We start from the raw sequence: 12,687 nt of genomic DNA, 5'->3' as shown, positions 1-12,687 counted from the left end.
CTCTGCTCTAACATTGTCCTGACTCTTTCTGTATATTCTTTACTTATGATTTTGTTTTCCTTAATCAAAGTGTGAGTTTTAAATCTTTTCAAAGAAGATTCTTTGGACTTACTAAATCACCTCAATTTTATACGTTTTCTGTTGTATTAAGTTCTGCTCATATCTTTATTTATCTTTTTTCTATGTTCTCAGGGTTTATTGTTTTGATCTTCTGATGTCAATTAAAACACTTGGTTATTCATTTTAATAAATATTTTACATATAATGATTTGAACTTTTGAAGATTCCAGCTTACTTGTAAGTTTCTAAGGGTCAGGTCCTCTCCATTGTTGCTGGCCTAAGGTTTAGTTCACCATATAACAATGTATATATTGACCTATTTTCCCCTCGACTTTCTGTGATTCCCTACATCTCACCTTTCTTTGCAGACAAGCCGTTTGAAATACCCTTCACTTATTTCACAGCCAATAAGTCATTGAAATAATGTGTAGTTTTTAGAGAAATCTTCTTATATAATTAGGCAGAAAATCTCACCTGCCATAGTTTTCAAAACAGCATAATTTCACTCTTCTCAATGCTTAATCTGTTGTATTACACAACCTTTGAGTATTTAGCTTTATCAATGACATGTCCTTTAAAAATGTTTTGGAGATCCTACCAGTCTTTGAAAACATCCTTGTGCCTTGTTTCCGTTCCAGTTTTATGTATATTTTCTGCCTTGCACCCGATTATTCCTACATCTGATGGATGGCCTTGGGAATCTAATTCTGGTATTGATAGTTTTGCTGATTGTCTCCCCTTGTAGCTGCTTTCTTCATTATTGTGTACATTTAGATCATGAGCTCATGTTTAGCTAAACAGCTGACCTTGTAAGAGGCTTAGTTGTGAACGCTCGTAAGTTTCACCAGAAAGTCGGCCAAGATTTATTTGTGTCCCTCCAAAGAGAGCCCGCAAGGACCCCGTTATCTACATGTGTTGGTCCAATACTCCCTCTAGAGGCAGGGGACTCAGACAGGGCTGCTTTACGGCCCCCAATCTGGGGCAGGGGCAGTGGGCGGCCTGTGGCCCAGGCAGGATCCTCTCCGCGTGTGTCCCAGGGATCCATCTGCCTGCGAACCTCGGTCACCTGGCAGTAAGCTACGATGCCCAGACCTATGCTTAGCTGTGCAGCGAGGTGTACTGCGTGGACAGGTTCCACACACACTTCATGTAAGAGGGCGCCATGAGTGGAAAGGTGAGAGTTTGGGCAGCTGTGCAGACAAAGAAAGCGCCCTTTGGCCTGGGCCTAAATGCTTGTGAAACTCCACTGGGCCTGCTGGTCTCTGAGGGCCCTGCCCTGGGCCCCCTGCTCCCCTTCCCTTTGTTCAGTCACCGCAGAGATGGCCACACCCACTCCCTCAGTGAGGGCAGTGTTCCAAACTCCCTCAGCCCCGCCCCCTCTCCGCAGGTTACCATGGACTACAGAGGCTGCATTCTGAGGCCAGGGCATTCAGAGAATGCCAAGGGCAGACATGATGACCTTAAATGATTTCCTCTTGTGTCAGTGTTGGTAAACTTTAGGAGCTAGGAAATGGTCCACTTTACAGAAATGTTCAAATTTACTGGCATTTCATATATTCTCTGCTCTAACATTGTCCTGACTCTTTCTGTATATTCTTTACTTATGTTTTTGTTTTCCTTAATCAAAGTGTGTCTTTTAAATCTTTTCAAAGAAGATTCTTTGGACTTACTAAATCACCTGAATTTTATACGTTTTCTGTTGTATTAAGTTCTGCTCATATCTTTATTTATCTCTTTTCTATGTTCTCAGGGTTTATTGTTTTCATCTTCTGATGTCAATTTAAACACTTGGTTATTCATTTTAATAAATCTTTTTCCTTATACAGATTTGAACTTTTGAAGATTCCAGCTTACTTGTACGTTTCTAAGGGTCAGGTCCTCTCCATTGTTGCTGGCCTAAGGCTTAGTTCACCATATAGAAATGTACATATTGACCTATTTTCCCCTCGACTTTCTGTGATTCCCTACATCTCACCTTTCTTTGCAGACAAGCCATTTGAAATACCCTTAACTTATTTCACAGCCAAGAAGTCTTTGAAATAATGTGTATTTTTTAGAGAAATCTTCTTATATAATTAGGCAGAAAACCTGACCTGCCATAGTTTTCAAAACAGCATAATTTCACTCTTCTCAATGATTAATCTGTTGTATTACACAACCTTTGAGTATTTAGCTTTATCAATGACATGTCCTTTAAAAATGTTTGGGAGATCCTACCAGTCTTTGAAAACATCCTTGTTCCTTGTTTCAGTTCCAGTTTTATGTATATTTTCTGCCTTGCACCCGATTATTCCTACATCTGATGGATGGCCTTGGGAATCTAATACTTGTATTGATTGTTTTTGCTGATTGTCTCCCCTTGTAGCTGCTTTCTTCATTATTGTGTAAATTTAGATCATGAGTTCAAGTTTAGCTAAACAGCTGACCTTGTAAGAGGCTTACGTGTGAACGCTCGTAAGTTTCATGAGAAAGTCGGCAAAGATTTATTTGTGTCCCTCCAATGAGTGTCCCGCAAGGACCCCGTTTTCTACAAGTGTTGGTCCAATACTCCCTCTAGAGGCAGGGGACTCAGATAGGGCTGCTTTGCGGCCTCTGTTCTGGGGCAGGGGCAGTGGGCGGCCTGTGGCCCGGGCAGGATGCTCTCCGCGTGTGTCCCAGGGACCCATCTGCCTGCAAACGTCGGTCACCTGGCAGGAAGCTACGATGCCCAGACCTATGCATAGCTGTGCAGTGCAGTGTACTGCACGGACACGTTCCAAACACAGTTCAAGTAAGAGGGCGGCCTGAGTGGAAAGGTGAGAGTTTGGGCAGCTGTGCACACAAAGAAAGCGCCCTTTGGCTTGGGCCAAAATTCTTGTGACACTCCACAGGGCCTCCCGTGCTCTGACGAACCTGCCCTGGGCCCAATGCTCCCCTGCCCTTTGTTCAGTCACCGCAGAGATGGCCACACCCACTCCCTCAGTGAGGGCAGTGTTCCAACCTCCCTCAGCACCGCCCCCTCTCCGCAGGTTACCATGGACTACAGAGGCTGCATTCTGAGGCCAGGGCGTTCCGAGAATGGAAAGGACAGACATGATGACCTTAAATGATTTCCTCTTGTGTCAGTGTTGGTAAACTTTAGGAGCTAGGAAATGGTCCACTTTACAGAAATGTTCAAATATACTGGCATTTCATATATTCTCTGCTCTAACATTGTCCTGACTCTTTCAGTATATTCTTTACTTATGTTTTTGTTTTCCTTAATCAAAGTGTGTCTTTTAAATCTTTTCAAAGAAGATTCTTTGGACTTACTAAATCACCTGAATTTCATACGTTTTCTGTTGTACTAAGTTCTGCACATATCTTTATTTATCTTTTTTCTATGTTCTCAGGGTTTATTGTTTTCATCTTCTAATGTCAATTAAAATACTTGGTTATTCATTTTAATAAATCTTTTTCCTTATAAAGATTTGAACTATTGAAGATTCCAGCTTACTTGTACGTTTCTAAGGGTCAGGTCCTCTCCATTGTTGCTGGCCTAAGGTTTAGTTCACCATATAGCAATGTACATATTGACCTATTTTCCCCTCGACTTTCTGTGATTCCCTACATCTCACCTTTCTTTGCAGACAAACCATTTGAAATACCCTTAACTTATTTCACAGCCAATAAGTCTTTGAAATAATGTGTATTTTTTAGAGAAATCTTCTTATATAATTAGGCAGAAAACCTGACCTTCCATAGTTTTCAAAACAGCATAATTTCACTCTTCTCAATGCTTAATCTGTTGTATGACACAACCTTTGAGTATTTAGCTTTATTAATGACATGTCCTTTAAAAATGTTTTAGAGATCCTACCAGTCTTTGAAAACATCCTTGTTCCTTGTTTCAGTTCCAGTTTTATGTATATTTTCTGCCTTGCACCTGATTATTCCAACAATTGATGGATGGCCTTGGGAATCTAATTCTGGTATTGATAGTTTTTGCTGATTGTCTCCCCTTGTAGCTGCTTTCTTCATTATTGTGTACATTTAGATCATGAGCTCATGTTTAGCTAAACAGCTGACCTTGTAAGACGCTTACGTGTGAAAGCTCGTAAGCTTCAGCAAAAAGTCGGCAAAGATTTATTTGTGTCCCTCCAATGAGTTGCCCGCGAGAACGCCGTTTTCTACAAGTGTTGGTCCAATACTCCCTCAAGAGGCAGGGGACTCCGACAGGGCTGCTTGGCGGCCCCCGATCTGGGGCAGGGGCAGTGGGTGGCCTGTGGCCCAGGCAGAAGCCTCTCTGCATGTGTCACTGGGACCCATCTGCCTGCGAACTTCGGTCACCTGGCAGGAAGCTACGATGCCCAGACCTATGGTTAGCTGTGCAGCGAGGTGTACTGCGCGGACAGGTTCTGCACACACTTCAAGAAAGAGGTCGACCTGAGTGTCAAGGTGAGAGTTTGGGCAGCTGTGCAGACAAAGAAGGCACCCTGAGGCCTGGGCCTAAATGCTTGTGACACCCCACTGGACCTGCCGGGCTCTGAGGGCCCTGCCCTGGTCCCCCTGTTCCCCTTCCCTTTGTTCAGTCACAGCAGAGATGGCCACACCCACTCCCTCAGTGAGGGCAGTGTTCCAACCTCGCTCAGCCCCACCCCCTCTCCGCAGGTTACCATGGACTACAGATGCTGCATTCTGAGGCCAGGGCTTTCCGATAATGCCAAGGGCAGACATGATGACCTTAAATGATTTCCTCTTGTGTCAGTTTTGGTAAACTTTAGGAGCTAGGAAATGGTCCACTTTACAGAAATGTTCAAATTTACTGGCATTTCATATATTCTCTGCTCTAACATTGTCCTGACTCTTTCTGTATATTCTTTACTTATGTTTTTGTTTTCCTTAATCAAAGTGTGTCTTTTAAATCTTTTCAACGAAGATTCTTTGGACTTACTAAATCACCTGAATTTTATACGTTTTCTGTTGTATTAAGTTCTGCTCATATCTTTATTTATCTTTTTTCTATGTTCGCAGGGTTTATTGTTTTCATCTTCTGATGTCAATTAAAACACTTGTTTATTCATTTTAATAAATATTTTTACTTATAAAGATTTGAACTTTTGAAGATCCCAGCTTACTTGAGCATTTCTAAGGGTCAGGTCCTCTCCATTGTTGCTGGCCTAAGGTTTAGTTCACCGTATAGCAATGTATATATTGACCTATTTTCCCCTCGACTTTCTGTGATTCCCTACATCTCACCTTTCTTTGCAGACAAGCCATTTGAAATACCCTTAACTTATTTCACAGATAATAAGTCTTTGAAATAATGTGTATTTTTTAGAGAAATCTTCTTATATAATTAGGCACAAAATCTGACCTGCCATAGTTTTCAAACAGCATAATTTCTCTCTTCTCAATGATTAATCTGTTGTATTACACAACCTCTGAGTATTTAGCTTTATCAATAACATGTCCTTTAAAAATGTTTTAGAGATCCTACCAGTCTTTGAAAACATCCTTGTGCCTTGTTTCAGTTCCAGTTTTATGTATATTTTCTGCCTTGCACCCGATTATTCCTACATCTGATGGATGGCCTTGGGAAACTAATTCTGGTGTTGATTGTTTTTGCTGATTGTCTCCCCTTGTAGCTGCTTTCTTCAGTATTGTGTACATTTAGATCATGAGCTCATGTTTAGCTAAACAGCTGACCTTGTAAGAGCCTTATGTGTGAACGCTCGTAAGTTTCAGCAGAAAGTCGGCAAATATTTATTTGTGTCCCACCAATGAGTGGAATGCAAGGACCCCGTTTTCTACAAGTGTTGGTCCAATACTCCCTCTAGAAGCAGGGGACTCAGACAGGGCTGCTTTGCGTCCCCCGATCTGGGGCAGGGGCAGTGGGCGGCCTGTGGCCCGGGCAGGAGCCTCTCCGCGTGTGTCCCAGGGACACATCTGCCTGCGAACCTCGGTCACCTGGCAGGAAGCTACGATGCCCAGACCTATGGTTAGCTGTGCAGCGAGGTGTACTGCGCGGACAGGTTCCACACACACTTCAAGTAAGAGGGCGGCCTGAGTGGAAAGGTGAGAGTTTGGGCAGCTGTGCAGACAAAGAAAGCGCCCTTTGGCTTAGGCCTAAATGCTTGTGACACTCCACTGGGCCTGCCGGGCTCTGAGGGCCCTGCCCTGGGCTCCCTGCTCCCCTGCCCTTTGTTCAGTCACAACAGAGATGGCCAAACCCACTCCCTCAATGAGGGCAGTGTTCCAACCTCCCTCAGCCCCGCCCCCTCTCCGCAGGTTACCATGGACTACAGAAGCTGCATTCTGAGGTCAGGGCGTTCCGAGAATGCCAAGGGCAGACATGATGACCTTAAATGATTTCCTCTTGTGTCAGTTTTGGTAAACTTTAGGAACTAGGAAATGGTCCCCTTTACAGAAATGTTCAAATTTACTGGCATTTCATATATTCTCTGCTCTAACATTGTCCTGACTCTTTCTGTATATTCTTCACTTATGTTTTTGTTTTCCTTAATCAAAGTGTGTTTTTTAAATCTTTTCAAAGAAGATTCTTTGGACTTACTAAATCACCTGAATTTTATACGTTTTCTGTTGTATTAAGTTCTGCTCATATCTTTATTTATCTTTTTTCTATGTTCTCAGGGTTTATTGTTTTGATCTTCTGATGTCAATTAAAACACTTGGTTATTCATTTTAATAAATCTTTTTACTTATAAAGATTTGAACTTTTGAAGATCCCAGCTTACTTGTGCGTTTCTAAGGGTCAGGTCCTCTCCATTGTTGCTGGCCTAAGGCTTAGTTCACCATACAGCAATGTATATATTGACCTATTTTCCCCTCGACTTTCTGTGATTCCCTACATCTCACCTTTCATTGCAGACAAGACATTTGAAATACCCTTAACTTATTTCACAGCCAATAAGTCATTGAAATAATGTGTATTTTTAGAGAAATCTTCTTATATAATTAGGCAGAAAATCTCACCTGCCATAGTTTTCAAAACAGCATAATTTCACTCCTCTCAATCAATGCTTAATCTGTTGTATGACACAACCTTTGAGTATTTAGCTTTATCAATGACATGTCCTTTAAAAATATTTTAGAGATCCTACCAGTCTTTGAAAACATCCTTGTGCCTTGTTTCAGTTTCAGTTTTATGTATATTTTCTGCCTTGCACCTGATTCTTCCAAAATCTGATGGATGGCCTTGGGAATCTAATTCTGGTGTTGATTGTTTTTGCTGATTGTCTCCGCTAGTAGCTGCTTTCTGCATTATTGTGTACATTTAGATCATGAGCTCATGTTTAGCTAAACAGCTGACCTTGTAAGAGGCTTAGGTGTGAACGCTCGTAAGTTTCAGCAGAAAGTCGGCAAAGATTTATTTGTGTCCCTCCAATGAGTGGCCCGCAAGGACCCCGTTTTCTACAAGTGTTGGTCCAATACTCCCTCTAGAGGCAGGGGACTCAGACAGGGCAGCTTTGCGGCCCCCGATCTGGGGCAGGGGCAGTGGGCGGCCTGTGGCCAGGGAAGGAGACTCTCCGCGTGTGTCCCAAGGTCTCATCTGCCTGCGAACCTCGGTCACATGGCAGGAAGCTACGATGCCCAGACCTATGGTTAGCTGTGCAGCGAGGTGTACTGCGTGGACAGGTTCCACACACACTTCAAGTGAGAGGGCGGCCTGAGTGGAAAGGTGAGTGTTTGGGCAGCTGGGCAGACAAAGAAAGCGCCCTTTGGCCTGGGCCTAAATGCTTGTGACACTCCACTGGGCCTGCCGGGCTCTGAGGACCGTGCCCTGGGCCCCCTGCTCCCCTGCCGTTTGTTCAGTCACAGCAGAGATGGCCACACCCACTCCCTCAGTGAGGGCAGTGTTCCAACCTCCCTCAGCACCGCCCCCTCTCCGCAGGTTACCATGGACTACAGAGGCTGCATTCTGAGACCAGGGCGTTCCGAGAATGCCAAGGGCAGACAAGATGACCTTAAATGATTTCCTCTTGTGTCAGTTTTGGTAAACTTTAGGAGCTAGGAAATGGTCCCCTTTACAGAAATGTTGAAATTTACTGAAATTTCATATATTCTCTGCTCTAACATTGCCCTGACTTTCTGTATATTCTTTACTTATGGTTTTGTTTTCCTTAATCAAAGTGTGTCTTTTAAATCTTCTCAAAGAAGATTCTTTGGACTTACTAAATCACCTCAATTTTAAACGTTTTCTTTTGTATTAAGTTCTGCTCATATCTTTATTTATCTCTTTTCAATGTTCTCAGGGTTTATGTTTTCATCTTCTGATGTCAATTAAAACACTTGGTTATTCATTTTAATAAATGTTTTTACTTATAAAGATTTGAAATTTTGAAGATCCCAGCTTACTTGAGCATTTCTAAGGGTCAGGTCCTCTCCATTGTTGCTGGCCTAAGGTTTAGTTCACCGTATAGCAATGTATATATTGACCTATTTTCCCCTCGACTTTCTGTGATTCCCTACATCTCACCTTTCTTTGCAGACAAGCCATTTGAAATACCCTTAACTTATTTCACAGATAATAAGTCTTTGAAATAATGTGTATTTTTTAGAGAAATCTTCTTATATAATTAGGCACAAAATCTGACCTGCCATAGTTTTCAAAACAGCATAATTTCACTCTTCTCAATGATTAATCTGTTGTATTACACAACCTCTGAATATTTAGCTTTATCAATAACATGTCCTTTAAAAATGTTTTAGAGATCCTACCAGTCTTTGAAAACATCCTTGTGCCTTGTTTCAGTTCCAGGTTTATGTATATATTCTGCCTTGCACCTGATTATTACAACAATTGATGGATGGCCTTGGGAATCTAATTCTGGTATTGATAGTCTTTACTGATTGTCTCCCCTCGTAGCTGATTTCTTCATTATTGTGTAAATTTAGATCATGAGCTCATGTTTAGCTAAACAGCTGACCTTGTAAGACGCTTAGGTGTGAACACTCGTAAGCTGCAGCAGAAAGTCGGCAAAGATTTATTTGTGTCCCTCCAATGAGTTGCCCAGGAGGACACCGTTTTCTACAAGTGTTGGTCCATTACTCCCCCTAGAGGCAGGGGACTCCGACAGGGCTGATTGGCGGCCCCCGATCTGGGGCAGGGGCCGTGGGCAGCCTGTGGCCCAGGCAGGAGCCTCTTTGCATGTGTCCCTGCGACACATCTGCCTGCGAACTTCGGTCACCTGGCAGGAAGCTACGATGCCCAGACCTATGGTTAGCTGTGCAGCGAGGTGTACTGTGAGGACAGGTTCCACACACACTTCAAGTAAGAGGTCGGCCTGAGTGGAAAGGTGAGAGTTTGGGCAGCTGTGCAGACAAAGAAGGCGCCCTTTGGCCTGGGCCTAAATGCTTGTGACACCCCACTGGACCTTCCGGGTCTGAGGGCACTGCCCTGGGCCCCCTGCTCCCCTGCCCTTTGTTCAATCACAGCAGAGATGGCCACACACACTCCCTCAGTGAGGGCAGTGTTCCAACCTCCCTCAGCCCCGCCCCCTTTCCGCAGGTTACCATGGACTACAGAGGCTGCATTCTGAGGCCAGGGCGTTCCGAGAATGCCAAGGGCAGACATGATGACCTTAACTGATTTCCTCTTGTGTCAGGTTTGGTAAACTTTAGGAGCTAGGAAATGGTCCACTTTACAGTAATGTCCAAATTTAGTGGCACTTCATATATTCTCTGCTATAACATTGTCCTGATTCTTTCTGTATATTCTTTACTTATGTTTTTGTTTTCCTTAATCAAAGTGTGTCTTTTCAATCTTTTCAAAGAAGATTCTTTGGACTTACTAAATCACCTCAATTTTATACGTTTTCTGTTGTATTAAGTTCTGCTCATATCTTTATTTATCTTTTTTCTATGTTCTCAGGGTTTATTGTTTTGATCTTCTGATGTCAATTAAAACACTTGGTTATTCATTTTAATAAATATTTTACTTATAAAGATTTGAACTTTTGAAGATTCCAGCTTACTTGTAAGTTTCTAAGGGTCAGGTCCTCTCCATTGTTGCTGGCCTAAGGTTTAGTTCACCATATAGCTATGTACATATTGACCTATGTTCCCCTCGACTTTCTGTGATTCCCTACATCTCACCTTTCTTGGCAGACAGCCATTTGAAATACCCTTAACTTATTTCACAGCCAATAAGTCATTGAAATAATGTGTATTTTTTAGAGAAATCTTCTTATATAATTAGGCAGAAAATCTCACCTGCCATAGTTTTCTAAACAGCATAATTTCACTCTTCTCAATGCTTAATCTGTTGTATTACACAACCTTTGAGTATTTAGCTTTATCAATGACATGTCCTTTAAAAATGTTTTAGAGATCCTACCAGTCTTTGAAAACATCCTTGTTCCTTGTTTCAGTTCCAGTTTTATGTATATTTTCTGCCTTGCACCTGATTATTCCAACAATTGATGGATGGCCTTGGGAATCTAATTCTGGTATTGATAGTCTTTACTAATTGTCTCCCCTCGTAGCTGATTTCTTCATTATTGTGTAAATTTAGATCATGAGCTCTTGTTTAGCTAAACAGCTGACCTTGTAAGACGCTTAGGTGTGAAGGCTCGTAAGCTTCAGGAGAAAGTCTGCAAAATTTATTTGTGTCCCTCCAATGAGTTGCCCACGAGGACACCGTTTTCTACAATTGTTGGTCCAATACTCCCTCTAGAGGAAGGGGATTCCGACAGGGCTGACTGGCGGCCCCCAATCTGGGGCAGGGGCAGTGGGCAGCCTGTGGCCCGGGCTGGAGCCTCTTTGCATGTGTCCCTGAGACACATCTGCCTGCGAACTTCGGTCACCTGGCAGGAAGCTACGATGCCCAGACCTATGGTTAGCTGTGCAGCGAGGTGTACTGTGAGGACAGGTTCCACACACACTTCAAGTAAGAGGTCGGCCTGAGTGGAAAGGTGAGAGTTTGGGCAGCTGTGCAGACAAAGAAGGCGCCCTTTGGCCTGGGCCTAAATGCTTGTGACACCCCACTGGACCTGCCGGGCTCTGAGGGCCCTGCCCTGGGCCCCCTGCTCCCCTGCCCTTTGTTCAGTCACAGCAGAGATGGCCACACACACTCCCTCAGTGAGGGCAGTGTTCCAACCTCCCTCAGACCCGCCCCCTCTCCGCAGGTTACCATGGACTACAGAGGCTGCATTCTGAGGCCAGGGTGTTCCGAGAATGCCAAGGGCAGACATGATGACCTTAAATGATTTCCTCTTGTGTCAGGTTTGGTAAACTTTAAGAGCTGGGAAATGGTCCACTTTACAGAAATGTTCAAATTTACTGGCATTTCATATATTCTCTGCTATAACATTGTCCTGATTCTTTCTGTATATTCTTTACTTATGTTTTTGTTTTCCTTAATCAAAGTGTGTCTTTTCAATCTTTTCAAAGAAGATTCTTTGGACTTACTAAATCACCTCAATTTTATACGTTTTCTGTTGTATTAAGTTCTGCTCATATCTTTATTTATCTTTTTTCTATGTTCTCAGGGTTTATTGTTTTCATCTTCTGATGTCAATTAAAACACTTGGTTATTCATTTTAATAAATATTTTACTTATAAAGATTTGAACTTTTGAAGATTCCAGCTTACTTGTAAGTTTCTAAGGGTCAGGTCCTCTCCATTGTTGCTGGCCTAAGGTTTAGTTCACCATATAGCAATGTATATATTGACCTATTTTCCCCTCGACTTTCTGTGATTCCCTACATCTCACCTTTCTTTGCAGACAAGCCATTTGAAATACCCTTAACTTATTTCACAGCCAATAAGTCATTGATATAATGTTTATTGTTTAGAGAAATCTTCTTATATAATTAGGCAGAAAATCTCACCTGCCATAGTTTTCAAAACAGCATAATTTCACTCTTCTCAATGCTTAATCTGTTGTATTACACAACCTTTGAGTATTTAGCTTTATCAATGACATGTCCTTTAAAAATGTTTTAGAGATCCTACCAGTCTTTGAAAACATCCTTGTTCCTTGTTTCAGTTCCAGTTTTATGTATATATTGTGCCTTGCACCTGATTATTCCAACAATTGATGGATGGCCTTGGGTATCTAATTCTGGTATTGATAGTCTTTACTGATTGTCTCCCCTCGTAGCTGATTTCTTCATTATTGTGTAAATTTAGATCATGAGCTCATGTTTAGCTAAACAGCTGACCTTGTAAGACGCTTAGGTGTGAACACTCGTAAGCTGCAGCAGAAAGTCGACAAAGATTTATTTGTGTCCCTCCAATGAGTTGCCCACGAGGACACCGTTTTCTACAAGTGTTGGTCCAATACTCCCTCTAGAGGAAGGGGATTCCGACAGGGCTGATTGGCGGCCCCCGATCTGGGGCAGGGGCAGTGGGCAGCCTGTGGCCCGGGTAGGAGCCTCTTTGCATGTGTCCCTGGGACACATCTGCCTGCGAACTTCGGTCACCTGGCAGGAAGCTACGATGCCCAGACCTATGGTTAGCTGTGCAGCGAGGTGTACTGTGAGGACAGGCTCCTCACACACTTAAAGTAAGAGGTCGGCCTGAGTGGAAAGGTGAGAGTTTGGGCAGCTGTGCAGACAAAGAAGGCGCCCTTTGGCCTGGGCCTAAATGCTTGTGACACCCCACTGGACCTGCCGTGCTCTGAGGGCCCTGCCCTGGGCCCCC

This window comes from Mesoplodon mirus (genome assembly GCF_964341445.2).
Source record: "Mesoplodon mirus genome assembly, chromosome: 1".
NCBI lineage: Eukaryota > Metazoa > Chordata > Mammalia > Artiodactyla > Ziphiidae > Mesoplodon > Mesoplodon mirus.
Note: the sequence above shows the minus strand (reverse complement) of the source record.